This window comes from Macaca thibetana, chromosome 7 (assembly GCF_024542745.1).
Source record: "Macaca thibetana thibetana isolate TM-01 chromosome 7, ASM2454274v1, whole genome shotgun sequence".
Taxonomy (NCBI): Eukaryota; Metazoa; Chordata; class Mammalia; order Primates; family Cercopithecidae; genus Macaca; species Macaca thibetana.
In genome coordinates this window covers 19,590,167-19,606,505 of record NC_065584.1, presented here as the reverse complement: position 1 = coordinate 19,606,505, position 16,339 = coordinate 19,590,167, and the positions used below count along the sequence as shown (strand labels likewise).

General features: G+C 39.8%; 1 long non-coding RNA gene across 1 annotated transcript in view; it reads left to right on the top strand.

Annotated features, from left to right (window-relative positions):
- Positions 1–1,406: 1,406 nt before the first annotated feature.
- LOC126958205 (uncharacterized) overlaps positions 1,407–16,339 on the top strand; it is a 69,546-nt gene continuing 54,613 nt past the window's right edge. Inside the window, exons 1-2 of the long non-coding RNA XR_007727145.1 lie at positions 1,407–1,494; positions 1,869–1,958. This is a non-coding gene — a long non-coding RNA (uncharacterized LOC126958205). The remainder of the gene's footprint in view (positions 1,495–1,868; positions 1,959–16,339) is intronic.

The following is a 16,339-nucleotide window of genomic DNA, read 5'->3' as shown; positions in this document are numbered from 1 at the left end:
CCTGAGGCAGAAGTGGGAAGATGGGATGGCAGTTCAGAACAGTGAGTTAGGGGCAAGATGTGGGACTGCTTGCCCCTGTCTTACTGAGCTGCCTTTACCCCTATCACTCCTGTTCACCACCTCACTTTGGGTACTACTGCAGCTACCTTCATTAACAATCTCTGATAGACTCTGCCTCCCCACACCTCTGAGATGAGCGAGTTGTAACAACTGCCTACAAGTAACAAGTCCGTCACTAGTGCCCTGGACTGGGCACACAGGAGCTGGCTGAAAATCCATCCCCAGCTGTACATTTTAAGTGTAACATTATACCAAGGACATCTATCAGTAAAGTGCCTAAACATTCCTTATTTTCCCACTCTCACAAGCTTGGAGATCAATGAGCAGGAGCAGGAATAAATGACTATGTTATCATGCTTTGCTGAGCATCTGGAAGAAAAGCTGTACCTGAAGAGCTGTGGGTGATCAGAATAGCTGAGTAGGTACTTGGGTGATCAGGTGTATTATCAGCAGAGTAGTTGTTTCATCTTTATGATGATTTGACAATGAATGGCATTTTCAACTTCCATTGACTCCATGTTCTCAATCAGTCATATTGTACTCTGATATGCACACAATGGGATTGCCTTGGTGCTTAAAAAATCGATGCATGGACTCCACCATTTAAATCAGAATCTCAGAAATTGGGGCCCAGATATCTGTATTTTGAAGGCTGCTCACAAGGCTGTTATGGGCAACCAGGGTTGATTACCACACGTCTAGACCAACAGAGAGATAAAAGATAGGGGAGCTCACAGTCAAGGAGCAAGGACCCTTATTGGCATCTTCCCACTTTATATAGATACAGTTTCCATAACAACGACATGGGAAAATGTAATCAGAATTCTTCTTGGAGGCACACTCCACTAGTTTGACAGAAATACAGAAATACTTTGATAAGCTGCTGGGGGTAAGGGGTGAGTCCTCTCAGGCGTATGCTTAGGAAACAAAGTAGTTTCCAAAATCTATGCGTATGACAGAGAAGAATTAGATGGCCTTTGAGAGACCCAGAAGAAAATGCAAAAAGGAATAGGGGGAAAAAAGGCAAAGCAACCTGCTGTGAACCTCCTAATCTTCCATGGCCTGAATTCCCAGTGCTTGAGGTAAGGATTTCAGTGCCGAGGGTGACATGGGCAATGTGAAACGGGAGCTGGAGGATCAAGATTGTCTCTGCAGAGGTCTGGATCTCAACCATGGTGATGGCTAATATGAACTGAGAGTTCTTTAGACATTCAGGAGTAGGGGGAAAGTTGAAAGATACTGTCACATTTTGACAAAAGAGAATTTGCTGATGTCGGTGGTCACCTTGGTGTCAGGCTTACAGCTGGAACTGCGTTTATGAGGTTCTACAGAGAGCCATTGTGACCAAAAATCCCCCTCCAGGGTGTTAAACTCCTGGAGGATACTCATAAGCCAGGACTTCCCAAGAGTGTCCCGTGAAACTTGAGTTCTAAGGTGGGTACATGAAAAAAGTCAACATGAGTTCCATGATCAAAGAAGTTTGGAAAATGGGCTAAATAAAAGGACTTCCAAGGCCTTTTATCTGCTAATGAGAAAGGTGATGTTTCTAGAGGCAAGATATAGGCTGCAGCTCTCTCTGTATACTCTCATGAAGTATCTCAAAGAAACAGAATTCCTTAAGAGTCACTTTGGGAAACACCACTGCAGGTCTATGTATGAATGACTGGAGCCACATAGAATGTTTTGCAAGAAAGACCCAGAAGACACAAATGTATAAGGACACATACCAATGCATTTTAAATTTGCCCACTTTTTTGATCAAAAACAAACAAGAGTAAGTTGTTTTCCCTTTCCATGTCCATTTCTAGAAACAAGCCTTGTGAAAAACAAGCTGCTGTCCCTGCTAGAGGAATCCTGCAATCCTTGGATGTTTATCCCCAAGCCATTGTTAACATGAGGTAACGGCTATTCAGGATTTATTTCACTCACCCGTTGAAACACAAATTCCCTCTGGAGAGTTGGAGTAATATATATGAGGACAATAGGGAGCCTGAAAGTTGAGAATTCATCCTGTTGTATTTCTCCAATGGCACATTCATGACGCGGCTCCATAGTTTAATGCAGACTGAAAAAGCAGTTGGCATTTCACAGCAGGAGGTTAGAAATAGAATGTGCTCTATTTCTTGGGTCAGGGTAGCTTGACTGAATAGAAGTGTGTGTGATAGATGCCGTAATGAGGTGGGAGGCAGATGACCTGAATTTTAGTACCAAAGATACCACACTACACTCTTGCTATGTGACCTTAGCCAAATTCTTAGTTTTCTTATCTGTAAAATGAGGTTTAGATGGTCCTGAAGGTCCCTTCCAAATCGAATCTATTTGTACCTGGATAACTACACAATAATGAATGTGGGCTATTTCAATGTTACTATAAAAAATCTTGGATAACTCAAAACCTACAACAGGGCCCTTCCTCGGAAAGAGGCTACAGAAGTTTTACAGCCATGATTCTCAGTGGGGCTAGGCGTAGGGATATCTCAAAACTTTCACTTTGAGAAAGTTTTCCCACCCCATGAGTTTTTGATGCATCAGTGATTCTAGGGCACCCTCCCTTACTCCATACAAATTCCCTGGAGTTATAGGATGCTGGGAAAATGTTGACGAGTCCAGGTCCTGCATTTCCAAATGAGATTGCTAGTGATATTGACTTGGGTGTCTAGTTACGATATTCATGCAGTCCGCCACAGTGGCCAAGGCTGCAGCCCTTCATGCCTGGCCAGTCCTCTCCAGTATTCTTGCAGCTGTCCCTGACTTGGAGTTTTACCACCTTCTTTCCCTTTGCCCTTTACTTTCTTATGGATCACTGGAGATCAAACAATGAAGCAAATATTTTTCTGATAATTGCAAAGAGCTCAGTCTATAAAGGCAACCATTTCCTACCATTCCCTAGGAATTGTTAGTATGCCTTTTCTTAGAAGTACTAAGCCAACTCTATGGTTGGATTTTCATATGCTGTGGCTGTGATACTAAATTCTCAATAATCCATCTAATTTTTCCCCCAGTAGAATTTTTGATGCCTGAATTGGAGGCCTGATATGTCCATAATATATATAATTTGAACAAAGCTCTCCAGTGATTCTGGTATTCTCTCCATCTTTCTACCCAAGTGTAAAGTCTACCCGTTACTTGAGTTTTTACTTGATCTTTTGTTACAGTTCTTACCCAAAATAAAATTTTTGTTGTCTTTTGCAACCTTTGAAAGTGTCTCTTCATTTGGGGCTTTAGCCTTGCTGTCTGAAATTGGGGAAGAACTGTAACAAAATACAATTGGTCCTCCGTATCCGTGGGTTCTGCATCCAAGGATTGAAAGAACTTCAGATCAAAAATATTTTAAAAAGAAATGTATGTTTGCCCCTGCCCTGAACATGTGCAACTTTTTTTGTCATTATTGCCTAAACAATACAGTATAACAACTATTTAAAAGCACTTACATTGTATTAGGCATTATAAGTAACCTTAAAGATGATTTAAAGTATAAAGGAGGATGAGCACAGGCTATATGCAAATACTGCATCATTATATTTCAGGGACTTGAGCATCCACAGATTTTGGTATCCTCAGGGAGTCCTGGAGCCAGTTCCCATAGATACAAAGGGATAGCGGTATATTTCTGCTCATGTAACCATGTCCCATTTTAAGTCCATTCTTCTAAAACGTCTAACTCTCTCATAATGCCATAGCCACCTCCACAGTCTGTCTCTGGACAACTGATAGGTCTTTCCACATGTACTCCTGACCTTCTTATTCATCCTTTACGTAGCAGCTAGAAGGATCTTTTAAAAATTGAGTCAGTGCTTGTCCCACTGAAAACTCTTCTGGCTTCTATTTGCTCTTAGGACAGATTGCAAACTCAACATGGCCTACTAGAGCTTTTCACATCTCAACTGTGGCCACCCACCCCATTCGCCAAGCTTCAGTGATGTCAGCCTCCTCATCCACAGCTTGCTTCTTTCTTCATCAGGGCAAACATTGGTCCTTCAGCCAGGGACCATCTTTCCCCTATTTCCTCATGTCAATCATAAATCATCATGTAGGTGACAGGCATGCCACTTCCATAGGTGGGAGAGCCTATGATAGTCACTCAGAGCACTGTCTGAAATTTATTTTAGCAAGTGCTGTGGGTAACAATTGAATTTATATGTTTATATGATCCAATTTAGATCCAATTTATATTGTTATATTTTTCCATACAGGAAGCCAATTTTTTGGAACCATTTATTTATTGAATAACCACTCTCTCTTCTCTATGCAATAACACTTTCCTAATATTGCTTCATTCTGGTATATACCTAAGTCTGGATCTACACTTTCTATTCTCTTTTACTGGTCTTTTGTATCTATTTCTGCACCATAACCACACTGTGTGAATAGTGTTATAACAGCGTTATAAAATAGCTTTATAATAAATCCCTGTATCTGGTAAAGAAAGTTCACTTTCCCTTATGAATGTTTTTCTTCAATATTGTCTTTGTTATTCTTGGCCTTTCACACTTCTATCAGAATGTTAGAATAAGTTTATCAAGTTATGTGAGGAAACTCTGGTAATTTTAATTGGAATTGCATTAAACTTTATAGATAAACTTTGGGAGATTTTACATATTTTTGACTTTCCATCCAGGAAGTTAGCATATGTTTCTATTTCATGTAAATTTTTTATGCCCTTCAATAAGAACTTACAATTTTCTCCATCAAGATCTTAGCCACCTCTAGTAGATTTATTTCTGGGTCACTAATAGATTTTTCATACTGTAAATGGTATTTTTAAAAATTTATCCTTTAATTGTTTATTGGTGGTGTAGAGGAATTAATTCATTTTTATAAGGTAATCTAGTATCTAGCAACTTTGATGAAGTCTCTTATTAATTCTAGTCATTTGTCTTTAACTTTACTTTGATTTTTACAGAGATACTAATTTTATTTGCAGACAATAAAAATTTGATTTTCTTTACATAACTCTTTAACTTTTATCTGTTTGCGTATATTATTATGCCAATTAGAACTTCCAGAATAATAGCACTGAATGAAATTGCCAAGGCAGGCATCCTTGTCAGTTCTCACTATTAAGTATGGTATTTGTTCTTGCTTTTTTTAGTAATCTCCTTTCTCAGGCTAAAGAAATTTGTTATAAGTGTCTATTATGAATTTGTGTTGGATTTGACCAAATGCTTTCACCACATGTATAGAGATTATATGGCATAAAATAAGATGGATATTTTTCCCCCTTTTTCTATTTATTGAACCAGTTTCTGTAACTGGAGAATTACTGTTTGAAGAATTGTTAGATCTTGCTTGTAACACCCTCTGGACCTATAGTTCTGTTTTCCCATTCCTTATTTATTTTTTATACCTGTAGGTTTTCTTTTGTGTGAATTCAGCAAGCATTTTTTTAAAAATTGCTATATATTATAGATTGTATCCTGCATTTCTACACGTTATGCTAGTCTTTGTATTAACTTGGTTTACTAGCTTTCTAGGATCAGAAATCTGGGATTATTTCTTTCTTTTTGGATTATTTCTTTAAGAAAAAAATTTTTGGTTACTACTGTTAATGAGGCCTCTGTTTTATTATATATTCTAGCTAATCAATACTGGTATAGAAGACATATTTGCATTCATTTCCAGTCACATTTCTAACCTCTTTCCAATGTGCCCAGCCTATTACCAGACATGGCAACCTATAACAGAAAAATATTTTATTTCCTTTTGTATTCAAAATATGAGTATTGCTAAGCCTATTGCATGAACTATCAGAAATCTACATTTCTTCAGAGTTTCCCAGGGGATTTTTTAGAATTCCCAAGGAATGTGTGTATGTAAATGACTTTCTGCTGGTGGTGTCTTTCACTTGCCCCTGCATCCATGCTCTGGACCACTGCTTCTACAAAGCCATGTGTAGATCCCCTCTCACCACCTCATAATGCATTTCATATACTTCTCAGGTTCCCTCCAAGTTTGGACATGATCCTCTTTCATAAATCCTAAGGTAATGTTAGAACAGGCTCTTGTATTTAACAAAGCTCATCAGTGAGCATCAAAAGAAGATGCTCAAGTAGACTTATAATGGAAAGAAAAGGGACTGTCATCAGATTTTTCAAGCACAACATTTTATGCCAGAAGATAACTGATACATTTAAGATATTGAAGGAAAAAAGAATGCAACCTGAAATTTTCATACCCAGCCAAACTGACTTTCAAGATTAGGTTAAAAGCTGTAGGCAAGCTATTACCAACATCTGGGAATTCAAAGAATATTTTTCCCTTAAACCTTTCCTGAAGAATCCACTGGAGAACAAACTTTGGACATTCAACATGTAAAGAGGCATCAACATGAATACTGGTAGTGAGCGTTAAATACATAACTACTTATAGAATGAAGTCAAAATGAAAGTATGAAAGGCAAGATTATGATATGCAATAGTTATACACTATGGCAATATAGTTATGGTATAACTAAAAAATGGGAAAAGTTGGGAAGAGCATAAACATAATTTTTAAGTTGTTTTCAGTAATCTTATGGTGGGTTAGTATTGATAGCAGTATTGTGAAATAATCATTGTGTATGTAATGGAGGATAAAAGAAACGAGTGATTATGTCCTATTCGAATTCTATCATCTACTGTTTTCTTGAAAATCACAATTCTTAATATGGAAGAAAAGAAGCTATACATTAAGCTAGAAGAGGTTAAGTTCTTCTAAAGTTGAATTGGATATGTTTATTATTTAAATTTATATTTTTGAATATATATGTGTATGTATTAATCCCTTTTTGCACTGCTATAAAAATACTGGCAACTGAGTAATTTACAAAGCAAGAGGTTTAATTGGCAGGTTCTGCAGGCCGTACAGGAAGCATAGTGGTTTCTGCTTCTGGGGAAGCCTCAGGAAACTCACAATCATGGCAGAAAGTGAAGGGGAAGGGAGGTGCCTCACATTGTGGTTGCAGGAGCAAGAGAGAGTTGATGAGGGCACTGCACACTTTAAAACAACCAGATCAGGCTGGACCCAGTGGCTCACTCCTGTAATCCCAGCACTTTGGGAGGCCAAGGCAGGCAGATCACAAGGTCAGGAGTTTGAGACCACCCTGAACAACATGATGAAACCTCGTCTCTACTAAAAAAACAAAAAATTAGCTGGGTGTGGTTGTGTGCGCCTGTAATCCCTGCTACTCAGGAGGCTGAGGCAGGAGAATCACTTGAACTTGGGAGGCAGAGGTTGCAGTGAGCCAAGATTGCACCACTGCACTCCAACCTGGGTGACAGAGCAAGACTCTGTCTCAAAAAAAGAAAAAAAAGAAAAAACAAACCCCAACCAGATCTCATGATAATTCATTCATTACCATTAGAACAACACCAAGGGGATGGTGCTAAACCATTCATGAGAAACCACCCCCATGATCCAATCACCCTTCATCAGGCCCCACCTCCAATATCCAGGTTAACAATTGAACATGAGATTTGGGTGGGGACATATGTGCAAACCATATCATTCCACCTCTGTCCCCTCTCAAATCTTATGTCCTTCCAACATTGCAAAATACAATCATGCCTTCCTAGTAATCCCCAAAGTCTTAACTCATTCCAGCATTAACTCAAAAGTCCAAAGTCTCATCTGAGACAAGAGAAGTCCCCTCCACCTATGAACCTGTAAAACCAAAACCAAATTAGTTACTTCCAAGACATACTGAGAGTATAGAAATTGGGTAAATACTCCCATTCCACAAGGGAGAAGTTGGCCAAAAGAAAGGGGCTACAGGCCCCATGTAAGTCCAAAGCCCAGCAGGGCAATCATTAAAGCTTAAAGCTCCAATAATCTCCTTTAACTTCATGTCTCACATCTAGGGCACACTGGCATGAGGGGTGGGCTCCCAAGGCCTTGGACCTCTCCACCCCTATGGTTTTGCAAGGTTCAACCTTCACAGTTGCTCTCACAGGCTGGTGTTAACTGCCTGTGGCTTTTCCAGGCTGAGAGTGCAAGCTGCTGGTGGATCTATCATTCTGAGGTCTGGAAGATGGCAGCCCTCTTCTCACAGCTCCACTAGGCAGTGCCTCAGTGGGGACTCCATATGGGGGCTCCAACCCCACATTTCCCCTCTCCACTGCCCTAGTAGAGGTTCTCCATGAGGGCTCTGCATCTGCAGCAGGCTTTTGCCTGAACATCCAAGCTCTTCCATATATCCTCTGAAATCTAGGCAGAGGCTCCCAAGATTTAACTCTTGCATTCTGTGCACCCGAAGGCTTAACACCATGTGGAATCCACCAAGCCTCATGGCTTGCACCCTCTGAAGCAGTGCCCACAGCTGTACCTGGGCCCCTTTTAGCCATGGTGGGAGCTAGAGTGGCTGGAATGCAGGGAACAGTGTCTAGAGGCTGCACAGAGCAGTGAGGCCCTGGGCCTGCCCCACAAAACCGTGCTGTCCTCCCAGGCCTTCAGGCCTGTGATGGGAGAGACTGACATAAAAGTCTCTGAAATGCATTCAATGCCTCTTCCCCCATTGTCCTGGCTATTAGTACTTAGCTTCTTTTTATGCCAATTTCTGCAGCCTGCTTGAATTCCTCCCCTGAAAACAAGTTTTTCTTTCCTACCACAAGGCCAGGCTGCAAATTTTCCAAACATTTATGCTCTCCTTCCCTTTTAAACGTAAGTTCAAGTTTTACGTCATTTTTAGAAGCAGCCAGGTCACACCTTGAATGCTTTGCTGCTTAGAAATTTCTTCTACCAGATACCTTAAGTCATTACTCTCAAGTTCAAAGTTCCATTGATCCATAGGGCAGGGGTACAATGCAGCTATCTCTTTGCTAAGCATAGCAAAAGTGATCTTTACTCCAGTTGCCAATAAGTTCCTCATTTCCATCTGAGATATCCTCAGCCTGGCCTTCACTGTCCATGTCACTATCAGCATTTCAGTCATAACCATTCAACCAGTCTCTAGGAAGTTTCAAACTTTCCTTCATTGTACTGTCTTCTTCTGAGCCCTCCAAACTCTTCCAATCTTTGCTCGCTACCCAGTTCCATAGTTCCTTCCACATATTCAGGTATCTTTATAACAATGTCCCACTCCTCTGTGTCAGTTTTCTGTATTAGTCCATTATCATACTGCTATAAAGAAATACCTGAGACTGAGTAATTTATAAAGAAAAGAGGTTTAATTGGCTCACAGTTCTTCAGACTGTACAGGAAGCATAGCAACTTCTGCTTCAGGAAACTTACAATCATGGCAGAAGGCAAAGAAGATCAAGGGGTCTCACATTGTAGGAGCAGGAGCAAACAGAGTGAGGGCAAACAGCGGGGAGGTGCTGCATACTTTTAAACAACCGGATCTCATGAGAATTTATTCACTATCATGAGCACAGTACCAAGGGGATGATGTTAAACCTTTCATGAAAACTGCTCCCACAATCCAATCACCTCCCACCAGGCCCCACATCCAACACTGGTGATTACAATTGAACATGAGTCTTGGGCAGGGACACATATCCAAACCATATCAGTACATATGTATTCATTTGAATTCAAGACACCTCACTTCAAGATCACAATCTGGATGCAAGGGAAATTGGATTGGTCCTTCACCTGCCAACTGGGCATTTCTGGAAGCAAGAACTCAATCCAGAAACATGAAACATCCCTACCACCCATTATATTCCTTTAAATGAGGGCTTCTTGGAGATATGACTAATTTCAGGACAGTGGTAGGAAATGCACAGGATGATCCTGAAATGTGTTTTCATACTATAAGCATCACGTCAAAAGGAATCAATTAGAAGAGGCTCTCTGTGGCCAAAAATGAGCAATTTGAGTTTTCTGAGAATATTAACTGCCAAGGATTGCTACATATATAATATATTTAAATCCATTAGTATAGTGATCCTTAAAAATGATTGGGGAAGGATTTGGGAAAACAACTCATTATTTTTAAAACTAACAAAGGAGAATGAATTAAGCATTCATCCTGTCTTTTCTATATGAATTTTATCTCAGATATCAAATAGTAGATGAGAAGTGACTCTTCATAGAAAGATTCCAGGTAATTAAGAAGAAATGAAATCTCCACTTTGCAGCTCATAATCAATTCACATATCTAAGCCTTGAGCAGCAATAGCTGCTAACACAAAGGGAGGCAACTAGACAGTCTGTGCCTCCTGATGAAAGAACACAATCACCCATGGTCTTGCCAAAATACACAAACAAATCTGAATCTGATCAAACTACCAATTTACAGGAAATACAGAGGGCAGAGGAACATGTTAAACTATACCATAATGATATAATCAACAAAACCCAGATCATGAGAATCTCTATAGGTAAAAGAAAAAACTCTTCGACAAATACTTTACAAAGGATAAAAAGGATCATGGGGTGAAATTTTAGATGAAAAGAAACAAGACAAATTTTAAAAGGAGACCAAATTAAACCATAGCATTTATGAATGCACAATTGGGTGATCAAACTATTTCTTTAAAAAGGGAATTGATTGCAATAAAAAACCAAGATAGCGGTTTATTTTAGGGAAGAGGAACCAAGTATGTGGAGGGCTTCTTGGGTAGCTCATAAAGTCTATTTCTTGACCCGGTGGTATTTATATGAGTACTTGTCCTACAGTAATTCATTAAACTGTAATTTTGTGTTATGGAATTTTCTGTATCTGTGTTTCATTTTATAATAAAAGAGGTTTTCTAAAAAATCTTTATTGGATGCTTAAGAAATAATATTCAAAACATTACTAAGTGCTACTAAAAGTAATTTCTTTGGGGGATCACAAGCCAAAATTTAATCTTGGCATTTCCATCTAGCTCCTGCTAGATGTTTCTTTCCTAGAGTTCTAGGAAAGAAATACTAGTTCAAATCCCACACAGCCAAATCCCTCAGCCTCTTAACCTTACTTCTCCCACTCTTTCACATTAGTGAGAGAGGGAAATCGGCCCCTTCCCAAGAATAAAGCCCATTCATTTGCCTCTACACAAGAATGATTGAGAGTGGGAGCATCCATTTCCTTTCATGAAAACTCCCACCTTCACTCACGGGGTATAATCTGACCTCAGGACCTCAGAAAAAGAATCACAGTCTGGACTATTCAATACAAGTAACAATACATAAGGGATGCTATCATTTGAGTCCAATTATATATTTAAGGAAAAATTATTTCTTCATTCAAAAGTATACTTGGGTTAAAACTCATGTTAATTCATGTCATCACTACAGTATTACCTTTTTATTCTGAAATGTATATTAAGATGAATGGTGCACTGTTTTCTCCTTTAAAATAGCTTCCCTATTGGGACTTTTTCTCTCTCGAATCTTAAATGAGTTTTCTCAAAACAAAGGAAATCTCAACTTCTAAAAATGGAAAACTCCAACAACCTCCAAAAGACAGTTGTTCCCCGTCTTCTCCTACTGCTGCAAATCAAATCTAATCCTAATTTTTCTCTTTCTTGAGCACTTATAACTGACACCAGTCATTGATTTTTTAAAATCCCTTTCATTTAGCCCTTGGTTCCATCTATAAATCTTACAACTTCCTCTAATTCTTCTAATATAATGATGACACTTCAGAGATATTAAGCCATCCTATAGGAAAAATTGGTGTCCTTAATTTGTTATCACCCTTTATTATTGTGTGTGATAGAAACCACCAGCTGGGTGCAACATCCACTGTTTCTTCCTCCCTGGACCCGTGACTGGAGCAGGTTTTCCTATTTCCCTTGCAAATTATTCCATGTGACTAAGCTCTCACTAATGGAATGTGAACAGAAATAAAATGCACCACTTCCAGGCCTAGCCCATTAAAACCTCCCACTTATGCTCCTCCTCCTCCTCCTCCTCTTTCTTGGCTGAGTGGGATGATGACCATGAGGCAATGTTGGCAGCCAGGCGTCGAAAATGGCAGACTCACTAGCACACCTGAATCTGTGAAAACCAGTATCACTGTTGCTGCTGATTAAACCTCCTCCTTGAGAGAGGAATACATCTTTCGTAAGCAACTGGATGTTATGGGTCCCTGTGTTTGGCATCTTCCTTATTTCATATGAGAACTAGTACCTAAAAGTAAGCACCATAACAGACATCTAAAATGGAAGATATTAGCTTAGCATTCAGACTGAAGGCAGGAATAAAATGGTTATGAGAGGTTAGACAGCAAAAGCCTCATGTTATCCATGGATGAAATACTTTAAAAATTATCATCTGTGATTACTTGGAAGGTAGACCAAGAACCTATTGAGTCTGTGGCTTTAGGGAAAGCAGCTGAAAAGCGTAGGAATATTAGCGTATGTCAACTGCTATTTGTTGTTTTTAGTCAAGTACTACAGGAAACAGATAAACTCAAGCAAGAATTGGCTAGTTTGCCAGCAAAAGTGGAACTGGAAAAAAAATACAAAGCTTCTTGGGGCTGAAAAATCTCTTGGGTTCTATGCCTCAAATACTAAAAGATAAGATTTGCAGACAAAAAGACAGAGAGAGAGAGAGAGAGAGAGAAAATGAGAGCGAGATCCAGCCAAGTGGCAAAGATAATATCAATAAAGTTGCTTTGCCACACAGGCTATGTTAGACTTCACTGTGGATTCCATGACGGTGGAGTAGACGGTCTGATCCAGGAAGACAAACCTTAGATCAGGTCTAGAAAAGAATTTGGGGGTTATTTATAAGCACATGAAACTGACTGGAACAAGTAGGTCAGATACCTATCACGTTTTTGAGAAAACTGTAATGCCCAAGAAACCACAAGCTTGAATCTGTAAAATTACCCTTAAGTAAGAGCAGAAAGTGGGCTATGGAAGGTGTGCAACTCCTAGTAACATATTCCTCGATATTCACCATATAAGGGTCCATGGAGGCTGATGGACAAAAATGTTCTCCAGGAGGGCAGAGCCAAGAGACAGAGGAAAATGAGGAAGAAAGTTCCTTGCAGAGGACAGACCCAGGATCTATCAAAACATTTTCTTCTAGGGCTTGGGGATCTTTGCGATACCTACCCTACAGGATTCCATCATTGCTCTGGACCAGGGAATTCTTTAGGCATTTTTATTGTGGTTAACCAGTCCACTTCTGTGTATTGAATAGGCAGATGGAGCAAAGATAACTTGTCTTTTAGTTCAAAGGATGCTGAACTTTAAGGAACTGTATCTGGACTTTAGAAGAGGCCAGAGCATCATTTGGAGATCCTAGACCTTGAGATAAATTCAATAGTGGGCAAAATTTTGGGTTTTCTCCCCAGAGTAGTATGTACATATGTTTTATGTAAAGGATGATAGCAGCAAAAGGGGCTAACTATGATAGAGGTTGCTAACTACCTACTAAAAATCCATTCTCCCCTTATTTCTAGTGCAGAGCTAAACTGCATTTCTCAGCCTCCCTTGCAGTGAAGTGACCAAGTTTTCTTCAGTGAAATATGATTGCAGTGACATATGTCACCTCTACATTTGGGCCACTCAAACCTCACACCTATCCCAATATGTCCTTTCTTTCTACTGGTTGATTGGTGTGGCAAAGCTTTGTAAAACTTCTAGATGCCACATATTGAGGATGGTAGAGCTATCCCCAAATGGCTCTATAGTGACCACTAAGTGACTGTGGAAGAGTGCTGCCATCAATCCAAATCCTATTATAATAACTTCTTGTTCTTTAAGCCACTGGAATTCGGGTTTTATTTCAACTGTGGCTCAGAATACTCTAATACATCACTGTAAAAGTAACAATGTCTATTTATGCAGAATTTGCCAACCTTTCCAAGGAAGTATGTAGTTGATCTATTGAATCTAAGAGCTTAACACTGTCTAATCTGATCATCGCTCTTGGTCAGATTATATTAACAGTCCCTTCTTATGACTACTTTAAATAAATACACTCAATCTCTTCTCTCCCAGCCTCTCCTCTCCTCTCTTTGTCTCTCTTCCTCGACATCCCTGTTGCACTCTCCTGGCAAAACCCCAGCTCTGGTTTCATCCAACTCTACCTATGCCCATGCTCACAAGCTTCCTGTGGCTAGTTTCACTTTAAACTCATGACTGCTGATGCAAAATAAATCCATAGTGCTGCCCAATAATCTCACTGCATTTCCAGAGTTCATTCATTCATTCATTCATTTGATCTAGTGCACAACTATTTCATGCTTTCTCTTCTCTCCACAACTGTCCAGTTCCTTCCCACTCTTCTTTCTCAGTTGATGAGTTAGAATTCTACTTAAATAAGAAAAAAGAAGCAATCAGAGGAAATTTCCATTGATTCCCAACACTTCCTCACTGCCTACCTGCATCTGTTCCTATGTAATTTGCCATCCCTCCTGGGTAAATTGTCTGTGCTCCTTTCTAAAGCCAAAACCTCCATATGTGCACTGGGCACATTTCCTCTTATCTACTTAAGAATCCTACTCCAACAATTCTCTCCTCTCCTGCATTATCAAAATTTCCCTCTATGCTGGATCTTTCCCTTAACACACAGAACATCTTAGTATATATCCCATCTTTCAAAACAACAAAAAAACAAAAAATTGGCTTTGCATTATCTTGCAACTACCATCCTATTTTGTTGCTATCTTTTATACACATATTCCTGAAAATAACTGTCTATATTCACTGTCTTCCTTTCTCTAATTTCATTCTCTTTTGAGCCCACTCCAGGCAGGTTTTCATACTCACCATTTCACTGTGTGCACCTGTGATCCCAGCTACTGGGAAGGCCGAGGCAGAAGGATCGCCTAAGCCCAAGAGGTCAAAGCTTCAATGAGCTGTGTTCGTGCCACTGCACCTCAGCCTGGGCAACAGAGCGAGACTCTGTCTCAAAAAAAATTTTTTTTAAACCAACTCACATCAAGATCATCAGTGATCCTTATCTTATAAAATCCAGTGGCCAATTATTAATCTTCAGCTTACTCATCCTGTCAGTACTATTGGATACAGTGTGCCTTTCACTCCTTGAAATACTTTTTTTCTCCAGGGACTATTCTTTTTTGGTTCTTTGCTTTCCTTACTGGTCACTCCTCCTCATCTCCCCAACCCTTAAATGTTGGAGTGCCCCAAGCTCAGTCCTTATGTTGATTCTTTCCCATCTGCACTCATTCTCCAGATGATTTTGTCAAATGTTATAGGCTTTCATACCACAATCTATGCAGATGGATCCCAAATTTCTAGGTCTAAGCCAGATGTCTCCTTTGAACTCTGGGCTTGCATATCCAACTGCCTTCTTGACATCTCTACTTGGGTGTCTCATTATTATCTTGAAATTAACGTTCCTCAAAATCAAACTCCTGATTATTTTTACCCTCAAGGTTGCTCCATAAAAGTAGCTCCATTTCTCATTTATCTAAGCCCTAACCTTCATGATCTCTGGCTGTACTTTTCCTTACATCCTACAGCCAGTGCATCATCATGTCCTGTTGCCTCCACCTCAAACCATATCCAGAATCTAACCACTTCTCATGACCCCCTTACCATCACCTCCCACTCGGATTACTGCAATAGTATCCTGTGGACAAAACTGCTTGTTCCCTCCCTATATCCTGTGCAAATACAATTTTCATCTGGGTACTTGGTCTTCCAGAATGTAGATTATATTTCCTAACATTTCCTGTAGCTTAGTGTAACCAAGAGGATGTTATCCGAAACATCTATAGAACCTTCCTTAAGAGAGAGCTCCAAGGTATCCTTTCTTGCTTTTTTTTTTTTTTTTTAATCTCTTCTTCCATCCTGTTTTTCAGTACAGAGATGATCACTTAGACCACAGGGATACATCCTTATGTTTATTCTTTTCTATTGTACTCATGGCAGCGAGTTGGAAGGTCTTGGGTCCCTGAGGACTTGGCGAAACAGATCTGTCATCTACTTTTGGAGTTTAATGTCTGGATCTATAAGTAAGAGAGAAACTAACTTCTATTTAAAGCCACTATCATTTGGGTTTTCCTCTCACCACTGAACTTCATCCAAATCAATATGCTTTCTAACTGGTTCTCTTCCTATTCCTTTATTAATGATTCTCCTCACAGCATCATCAAGAGTAGACCCTCTAAGACCCAGGTTGGCTCATGCTACTCTTGTGTTCAAAGCTCCCCTTATTTCTCCCACTGTGCTCTCACCAAAGCCATTACTGGACATCTCTATTCTTCCGTGCTCTGTTGCTTGCTCCTCCTCTCATCTGTGTACACTCTTCATCCCATTCCTTCCATTCCAGGGCAATAACATATGTACTGCCTTGTAAGCACATTCCTGCTGCAGGGCTATGTACTCCTTTCTTTTTCCTGAAAGCCTCTTGGCCCTGTTACGTTATGACCCACTCACTCACTTTCCTCAAG